This window comes from Nannospalax galili, unplaced genomic scaffold (assembly GCF_000622305.1).
Source record: "Nannospalax galili isolate Female #2095 unplaced genomic scaffold, S.galili_v1.0 scaffold464, whole genome shotgun sequence".
NCBI classification, from domain to species: Eukaryota; Metazoa; Chordata; class Mammalia; order Rodentia; family Spalacidae; genus Nannospalax; species Nannospalax galili.
In genome coordinates, this window is record NW_008350326.1 from 447,204 (window position 1) to 457,339 (window position 10,136).

General features: G+C 43.5%; 1 protein-coding gene and 1 non-coding gene across 2 annotated transcripts in view; both read right to left on the reverse strand.

Annotated features, from left to right (window-relative positions):
• Positions 1–10,136, reverse strand: part of LOC103745602 (neuronal growth regulator 1-like) — a 479,137-nt gene that overhangs the window by 399,883 nt on the left and 69,118 nt on the right. The gene's annotated exons all lie outside the window — the stretch shown is intronic.
• Positions 8,203–8,359, reverse strand: LOC115072788. The gene has a single exon (XR_003851811.1). It is a non-coding gene; the product is annotated as a U1 spliceosomal RNA (small nuclear RNA).

The window sequence follows — 10,136 nt, forward strand, 5'->3', positions numbered from 1 at the left end:
TTCTGAAACAATGGTTCTATACAGAGTATTCAGGAGAAATCCATTGTTTCATGTGACACTCCAATCAACGCCAGGTGCACTGTGCCCCAGGTGCTCAGTAGCAATTAGGGGCTGAGGAGACAGCTCTGGTCCTAAAGTGCTTCCCACACAAGCACAGACACCTGAGTTCCACAACCCACATAAAGTTCTGGGCACAGTGGTGTATGCTTGTGGTCGTATTGCTGCGAGGTAGAGACAGGCAGATTCCTGATGCTCTGGGCAAACAAACCACAAACAAACAAACAACAAAAGAAACAAAACAAAAACCCCAAACAGGATGGAAAGCTCATGATGAGGCCACTCAGGGTTGCCCTCTGGATGGGCTTCACATGTATACACACACATGTGCACCCTTACTGCCACATACATGTTTACATATGTTCACCTGGGCATGAAAACCACTTCCCCTAGACAGCATAGTTGTGCTATTTGCATTTGTCATGTCAGATTGAGAATCATGTCTATTAAGGAAACTTAATAAGCAAGTCATGTGCTTCAGATGATGCCTGGCCTTGCAGGGTGCTGTTTGGGAATATTCCGGAAACTTTAAACTGATGCCTTGCTGGAGGACCTGGGTTGCTAGGGGCACGTTGCTAGTGCTGCCTGTCCTGTATAAGACGTGTCAGGGGCAAACTCCGATCAGTCCAGTTTCTTTCCACGTTTCTTTGTCTTGACACATAACCACCTTCTGTTGGGCTTTCTCACAGTCTGGAGACATGAAAATCGCCCAGACAATGTGGGATAGGATAACTAAGGGCTGATAGAAGTGGCTGTAACAAAATGTCAGACTTCCATATACCGTGAATCACAAGGGTTAGACACTAGCACTGAGTGAGCTCAGCGGAGTCTCTGTGCTCTGTGGGCTCGGTAGGCGCAGCACAAACACCACTAGCCATATGCAGGGTGCTCAGACAAAGGGCGCAGATGACGACGCAAACCGAAGTCTGCAGAAGCAGGGAGAAAACTTGTGAAATCTAGGCCCAGTTCGAGAGCCCAAAACCCAGAACACAAAGAGCTCAGGAAAACCAGCTATGGGAATTTTTTTTAATGAGTCAGAATTGGCCCCAGAGAACAACTCGAGAGATAGAGCAAGATCTGGCTGGATTCTGAGTAGCTGAGTGTCACTAAGACTCATACACTGCAGAAAAAATGATCAGGACTAGGAGTCAGGCCAGGATCATCGCCTTGGCCTTGTTGGCTAAGAGTTTGGGGCTTTTGCTTGTGTTTTAGGCATGGTTAAAAATCACACGTTAGCAGCACAAAATTTAGACCTATATTAAAGACAAGAACAAACATCCTGAATTGAGTGGTTGCTCTGCACACCCACCTCATCCTAGTACCAGTTAATGATTTCAAGTCCCACCTCCGAATTCCAGGTGATTGATTTTCCTTTCGTCAAAGTTTACAATTTAAATCCTTTAAGAGGCTATTTACAACAGGAGGATAAAACAATGCCTGCCTTGTAAGAGTGAATGAAGTGTTTATCTTAATAATAACATGTAGAATATCCTCACAAATGTTATTCTGTTTAATTATCACTAGTAAGGCACTTAACCTTGCTGAACTTACTATTGCTGTAAAGGTATAAAACATAACTCCCTATATGTTAAAGACAGAGCTCATGGAGCTCAAAGAGCTTGGCATGGTGTCTAGCATGCAGCAGGCTGTCAACACATGATATTCTTCCCTTCAGTTCTTTCTCCATCAAAATGCTATCCATAGAGTAATTCGGTTACTAATAGATAAATCTTACAAGACGATAAAGGATAAGATCGCAATCTGATTAGAGTTTGAAGCAGAGCCATTCCAGTGTGCAGTCTTACACTGCATCCCTTCTATTCTAAAGAACAACTACCAAAGGGAAGCCCATAAATTAATTCCACAAAACGCAGTCCCATCTGAGAGCTGAACTCCGTTAATCAGATGTGAACACGCCTCATGCGGCTGACATCATAAACTTAGCAATTACTTGTACAGGCCTGAAAATTGAGGAACAATGGACTGCTTTCCCCAGAGGTGGCCAAGCGACAGTCCGGAGAAAACGGCACAAGGGAAACGGAATTCACTGAAATGTCCCCATGCAGTCAATAGGGTTTTCTGCCATGAAGACTGTGTTTCCTACTTTAGGCCAGCAACACGGGGAAGAGACGAGATGGAAACCATAAAAGTATCTGATATTTTACTAGGTCAGAACCTGAGAGGTAAAGCAGGAACTATCAAGTGTGGTTCTGAAAGGCCTGAGTGTAGGGTTGTAATAGGCCACTCAGCTTCTATGATTGTGGGCATCCAAGACCAACATGTATGCTGTCTTCCAGGATACAGCCCAGCAGAATGACAGATAAAATGAGAAAACATATACGATCAAATGTCAATGATCAAATAAAATACTGCACACACACTCTCATGGATACAGGAGAAATCCTAAATGTTCAACTTCATTGTGATTTCCTGGTGTTATTTAATGTGAAATACAAAAAATCACAATGACACTTTTAAAAACTGTACTGAATATTAATTGTAACCTTTAAGGTCATCAGTACTTAGATATGAGTCTGCGTAACATGCTAACCCTTACACCTCAGTGAAGAAGACAGTAGATATACCTTCACCCTAAGAACAAAGGTATCTGAAGTCTTGTCCACAGAGCTGAACGAGAACATCGTCTGACAAGATCTGATCATTGTGACACCTGTTGATTCCTCCTAGCCCAGCTGAATTGCAATATGCTCTTGTGACAACTGTCTGCATGGCTTTTAAAGTATCAGCTACAATAATTTCACGGGCTCACTGTGCTGGTGAGAACCCATCCTTCCGGTGCATCCTCAGTCTGTTTCCCGTGTCTTTGGTTCTCCCCTTGTTCTCTACAAGTCGCTTTTCTTTAGCTCACCGTGGCTATTTCACTGCTTCTTATTTAAGGTGCTATGTATCTTAAGTCATTCAGTACCATCAACAGGGAGTCGAAACGACAGGGTGGGTGGACATGGTAGGACTGTGACAGTCACAGATAGATAGATACCAGGAGGAACCAAGACAAGCTTGAGTGGTTTTATGACATGAGGTGTCTTAGTGCAGTGTCCAGATCAGTCCACGTCATTTATATAAGCTCACTAAATTAATTCAATGATTAGCGCTAATCTTAAATCCGAATCCAAGGATTCTTAATGCTGACTGCGTTACTCCTGGAATTGAGCTAAGCTCTGTCTTAAGAATCCAATACTCAGTTTCAGTACAGAAAGAACAGATCATCAGATCATCCCTTGAGAAGGAAGGGAGGTAAATATTTAGACCTAGTACAGCTGTGAAGTGTGCCATAAAAGAGTGTCATCAGCCTGTAACAGCATCTGCCTGGGTCCACTAGATAGAAGTGAGGCTTGAAGGCTGCTTCTGTTACACACAAGTGCTTGCCAAGATTTCTCAACAGAAGGAAAATTAACAATGGGTCAATTTTCTCTCCTTACTTAAAGGCAATGCCTCATCGTGGCTAATTCCAGTCTGGTCTCAGGGTGCTCTCACTTTCTGTGACCAATCTCTACTTGAAACACACACTTCTTCATTTGAAGGGCTAACAGGAGCTCATCTTCCATATATGATTTATTCTTAACTAGCATAATGCTTATTCTAAGACTTGCAGGAGAGGCAGAAAATGGATGACCCTGAGCAATGTGGTATGAGAGACTGCTGTGGTTCCCAGGACTCTGGTCAGAGCTCCCCAGGCCATCCATCAGGGAGTATCTTCCTCTGAACAAGTTACCATCAGATCTCCGTCCTCTGGAGAGCTCAGCTGTTATGAACATTTCTCCACTTTCAAAAGCTCACCTGCAATGTCTGCAGTTTTTCCTAACAAAGAACAATCACTGCCTTTCCACTCACGTGATACTTTTTCTTAGTACACACATTGAAATAATCGAAGAGATTGGCCCAGTACTATGAAAATGTTCAGTATCTAATGTTCAATTGTTGAATATTTTTCTACATTTATTTGATTGGTTAAACCAAGGATTTGGCCTCAGGATTTCTGTATATGCTATTTAAAATATTTGATCATTTGGAATCTAAACCAATCTTTTGTGTTACTAGGTTTTCCTGGGTTCAAACTACTATTCTGAATGTCTTTGAATTTCTGTTTCTTACTGAATATCCGGAACCAAACAAGGAAGGAAAAGGGAAATAAAAACAAGGTAAAAGTCCTACAAACAAACACTAACCCTTACAAGTATCCTGACAACCCGCCATCCCCAGCTCCTGTGTTTGCTCTCTTTGTGTCTGTGCTTCTCTGCTTGTCTGTGGGTGTGCGTTGTTGTGGTGGAAGCCAGAGGAGGGTGTGGGAGTCCCTGGAAGTGGAGTCAGTCGCTTGTGAGCCTTACAGTGTAGGTGCTGTGGATGGAAACAGGGTCCTTGGCTACAGTGGCATGTACTTTTAACCCCCAAACCAACGCCAACCCAATTTTAAGGAATGACAATAACAAAAGCAGAGAACATTTACTGCACCTCAAGCGAAGTGGGCTCTGTGTGTCTTCCATGTCAGATCTCAGCCAGTCACTGCAGGACTAACCAAGGCAAGATGGAGGAGCAGACTGAACCCATCATGCCTGTGGGTGACACATAGGAAGCTCAGCACACTGCCTTACCCATGTTCTCTGTATCGTGTCACTTCGGACTGCTCCATGGTGGCCATTTAGTAAGTGCATGAGGAAGAGTTTAACACCACCACACATACTGAACTGCTCCAAGCATCGGGTTTGTTTTAGTCCATGAAGCCCCTATTATATTAAATGAGGTAGAATGCTGTTCCCTTAGGGACATGAGATGACCAGTCGAGGGAGTCAAGAACACCTCTGCGCTCCACGTCTGCACCTCTGCGCCCCAGGTCTGCACCTCTGCGCCCCAGGTCTGCACCTCTGCGTTCCACGTCTGCACCTCTGCTCTCCAAGTCTGCACCTCTGCGCCCCAGGTCTGCCCCTCTGCGCTCCACGTCTGCACCTCTGCGCTCCACGTCTGCACCTCTGCGCTCCACGTCTGCACCTCTGCGCTCCACGTCTGCACCTCTGCGCTCCACGTCTGCACCTCTGCGCTCCACGTCTGCACCTCTGCGCTCCACGTCTGCACCTCTGCGCTCCACGTCTGCACCTCTGCGCTCCACGTCTGCACCTCTGCGCTCCACGTCTGCACCTCTGCGCTCCACGTCTGCACCTCTGCGCTCCACGTCTGCACCTCTGCGCTCCACGTCTGCACCTCTGCGCTCCACGTCTGCACCTCTGCGCTCCACGTCTGCACCTCTGCGCTCCACGTCTGCACCTCTGCGCTCCACGTCTGCACCTCTGCGCTCCACGTCTGCACCTCTGCGCTCCACGTCTGCACCTCTGCGCTCCACGTCTGCACCTCTGCGCTCCACGTCTGCACCTCTGCGCTCCACGTCTGCACCTCTGCGCTCCACGTCTGCACCTCTGCGCTCCACGTCTGCACCTCTGCGCTCCACGTCTGCACCTCTGCGCTCCACGTCTGCACCTCTGCGCTCCACGTCTGCACCTCTGCGCTCCACGTCTGCACCTCTGCGCTCCACGTCTGCACCTCTGCGCTCCACGTCTGCACCTCTGCGCTCCACGTCTGCACCTCTGCGCTCCACGTCTGCACCTCTGCGCTCCACGTCTGCACCTCTGCGCTCCACGTCTGCACCTCTGCGCTCCACGTCTGCACCTCTGCGCTCCACGTCTGCACCTCTGCACTCCACGTCTGCCCCTCTGCACTCCACCATCTGCACCTCTGCGCTCCATGTCTGCACCTCTGCGCTCCACGTCTGCACCTCTGCGCTCCACCAGCTGCTTCTGTGCTTCAGTGGAGTCAGACTAAGCTCCACAGGCAGACTGTTTTAGAAAGAGGAAAGCTGGCAGACCTGGGGCAGACTGGGCGCTCTTCACAGCACATGTGGGCCCCGGGTTCCCCTTTCATGAACATGCCCAGCATGACATGTCTCAGTCTGCCTTCTCTGTAGCCTGCAGTCATATCACCCTTGCAGAATGGGTATTCTTTTATTTTGGTAAGGGTTCACTGACTGGAGTTAAATATATCATATTTTTCCTTTTAGTGCCCCTAGTTTTAAAATTGAGTTTTCTTTCATATATTTTCAATCAATAGAATTGATTTCTCCTGAATATCCAAAATAAGATTTTTGTAGCCTTTGATAAGTATCCTTAACAATCACTTCCTACGAGATGTTTGCAAACTTTATTATTGGCACATGGTGCATATTTTCAAGGAACACTTGGTGGTAAGCACATTAAACTGAGATTTGATACTTCTGCCTCTTGGTCACATGTATTATTAATTTGGATTCACATAAAATTCCCTCTGTCTTACAATTCTACCATTCTAAATAGAATTTAAATTTTATTTTAATCTCATTTAAACAATGATCACCTGTCAAATCACAATAGTCATTTCTGTTTTGAATGGTTTGAAGGGAGAAGGCATAGGCATAACCAAAACAAATAATTTCATCGTTTGTGCAATGTCCGCTGCTCTTACACACAGAAGGACATAGTCGTTGGCCCTGAATCTTGCTCAGACATAAAAAATGTTCAGGATTGAATGTTCATTTGTTGAATTTATTTGATTCAATCAGTTACATCAAGGATTAGGTCTTGGGAACTTTCTGAGTGCTACTTAAACTATTTCTTTACTTATAATTTAAACCAGTATTTCCTTTACTAGGGTTTCCTGGGTTCAAACTATTTAAAGAAGATTTGAGCATCTTTAACTGTTTTTAACATGGAAACTTGATAGTGGGCCAGCCTGTGCTACTTTCCATAGTTTCCTAACAATTAGTTTAATTTCTATAATTCAGTTACATCAAGGATTAGGTCTTAGGAACTTTCTGAGTGCTACTTGAACTATTTCTTTACTTATAATTTAAACCAGTATTTCCTTTACTGGGGTTTCCTGGGTTCAAACTAGAGAAGATTTGAGCATCTTTAACTGTTTTTAACATGGAAACTTGATAGTGGGCCAGCCTGTGCTACTTTCCACAGTATCTCTATTCAAATGATCAGTTGGATTTTTTTATCACATTATAAAATGTTATTTTAATTTCCTTTTAAATATATAAATATGCTCTTGATCTTGAATTCAGGCTTTTAGTGTTTTCTTGGAACATCTTATGTGTAGACATTCTTATGTAGCTTAAAGTAATCTATCATGGAATAATAGTTACGTGCTCAGGCTTTCATATTAATCTCATATCACCTCCGAAAATCTAACTGCTCAGATTATCTTTGGAAGTGGAGGAGTGAGGCTGTTTGTTTGTTCATTTGTCTGTTTGGAGACAGAGTCTCCTTGTAGTCCCATGTAGCCTGGAACTCACTGCATAGTCCAGGCTGACCTTGATCTCGCAGATATCCACCTGCTTCTGCCTCTGGTCTGCCTGGATTAAAGGCCTGCGCCACCACACCCAGCAGTGAGATTCTTAAAGAAAGTGTGTGGTGGAGAGCTCTGCCTGTGCTCCCAGGTCCGTGGGTAGAGTTGTCCTGGTGTTTGCTGTTCCCTCACTACCCCCATAAGAAGTTAGTTTGCATTGCTTAAGTGATATTCTCAAGTCTGAAGATTTTCTTCCCACACAGTAAATAAACTAATGAGAAGCCGTATTCAAACACCTGGCCTTACCAAAGAGGATGGCATATTCTTGACTCATGTCCTGAGTTGCGCATGGAGTTTAAGGGGGACAGAAAAGAGCAGAGTTAGGCCATCAGGTGCAATGAACTTAGTTGGGGCTTTAGTGTCCCTTGGTGGTATGTGCAATGCATCTGTTTATTTTTCCTCTCCCTTTAAACGTTCCTAGTCATCACATATTTATTTCATTGATTAGTGGCATCACTAAGCCATTTCCTTAGAAGTTCTCATTTAGTAAACGTGTAATATTGTATTAATAAAGAAAATGATTGACATGATTACCCAGTGGAGAGAGTTGGCTTTATTTCACAGATGAACGTAAAGAATAATTTATTGAGAACAACACGTGGTTCCGTGTGGTAACTTGATCAAATGTCATGTGTGTTTTCTCAGCTTAATTTCAGTCCTTGGCTTCTCAGATATATGTGTGTGTGTGTTTACATATATGATTATGTATATAATTCTATAGAAAGTACTATAACAATTGTATAGTTTTTAATTAGGGGAGAGCAGGGACACAGTTCCTCACAGCCACAAATTATTTATTCTACTTTCCCACATTTAAGAAAATGACAGGGGTTGGCACAGCCAGAGTGCAATGTATGAGCCCTGGGAAAACCACCTTCCTGACCGTGGTGTCTCCCCATCAGGTAAGTATTACTACATAGCTTCTTGTGAAAGCCTACGTTGTAATTTACCAGAAGTCACATGAAAAACCCTGAATATGTGACAACTCTCTGCTGGTAAGAACTGATGGATTTCCTCTAACTGGGCTACTTAAATAGAAATTCAGTTTCAGGATTTATATATGTGAAGGATATTTGATTCTTGCGGTTTCTGAGGTTTGAATGTAAAAGTCTTCATAGATTAGTGTGTTTGAACAGTTGGTCCCCAGGTGGAGGGATTGTTTTGGAAGGTTGTGGGACCACCAGGAGATGGAGCTTTCCTGTAGGAAGTGGGGCTCCAAGGCAGGCCCTGAGTTCTGAAGGCTCAGTGCCACTTCTCGTTCTGCTTCCTGGCTGCAGAGGCAACGTGACAGGTCACCTCATGCCGTCACTGCAGTGTCGTCCCTGCAGGGGTGTACGATGAACCCTCACACTGTGAGGAAAACAGCCCTTCCTTCCCGTAGGGAAGCCCTTCCTTCCCAGGGATTTGGCCCCAGGAACAAAGAAAATAATACATCATGCTGTTTAAACTAATACGTGGTACATTTAATGAAAACATACATAGTTAATTCCACATTTTTTTCTTCTTACAAAGAGAGAGATCATATTCTCAGACATCCATTTCAATTTAATTTGGTTTTATATTCCATCATTATAGCAAAACACTCACATACTATGTGTATGAAGTTAAATTGCTTTTGAACTTTCCTATAGAGAGGAGACAGTCCCTCTGCTAATGTATTTGGTGACTGGTAACCATGTACTTGGGGAAAGGTTGATGCAATAATGACTCTTGATGTAAATTAGCTGCTGTTCTTCCTAAAGACTAAAACTCTGACAACCTTTGATAATTACATGGTGAATAATTGAAGATATGGACACAAAACTGTACATTACATACATTTATTGAAAGATATGATATGATCACACATTAAATGATTGTGCTTGTTATATGTTTCATTGTATTAATTCTGGTACTTGATTACATGTTTCCATGTGTAAAGTTGATCAATTTTATAACTTTTTGACATTATTAAAATGGTTTGTAAAGAAAGTTTGACATCAGAACTCAAAAACTGTAAATAGTTCTTGGGGAATATTTGCTATGAGTCCTTCAAACTGTCAGCACACCCAGGTGGTCCATTTAAGATCACCGATCAATGTTCCAGGAACAGGAGAATGCCCATCTTTGGAACTAATTCATAGTATTTTAGTAACACACAGGACATAGGCTGGAATAGGCATGATGTTCTATCAACATCCTTTTAATCTTTAGCGATCACTATTCCTGTACTTAGTTCAGGATATTTTAGCGAACGCGCACACATACTATCAGAATGAGGGTTCCTTCTCCTTAAACTATTGCATTTTTATTATTTATATTTATTTATTTATTGTTTATATTTCCTCACTGTATGTGGCAGTCAGAAGACAAACTTCAGGATTCGGTTCTCTCCTTATACCATCCTGCGGGTGAAATTCAGGTCTGTTAGTCCTGGCTTCGTTTTCACTTCGGACTCACGTTGTGGCCAAACGTTCCATTAGTTGGTCTTGAAATAAAAATTTATCATTATGTGACATCATGCATTGTATTGTGATGTTGAGGACAGAACATATGAGAGAGGGAGAGAAATAGAGGGAGGGAGGGAAGGAGAGAGAGAGGGAAAGAGAGAGAGGGAGAGAGGAGGGAGGGAAATTCTTTTTGTATTCCACTAGAGGGCACCATGACAAATTTCACTTTTCAAAGAAACAGGCCAGCTAAGAAATTTC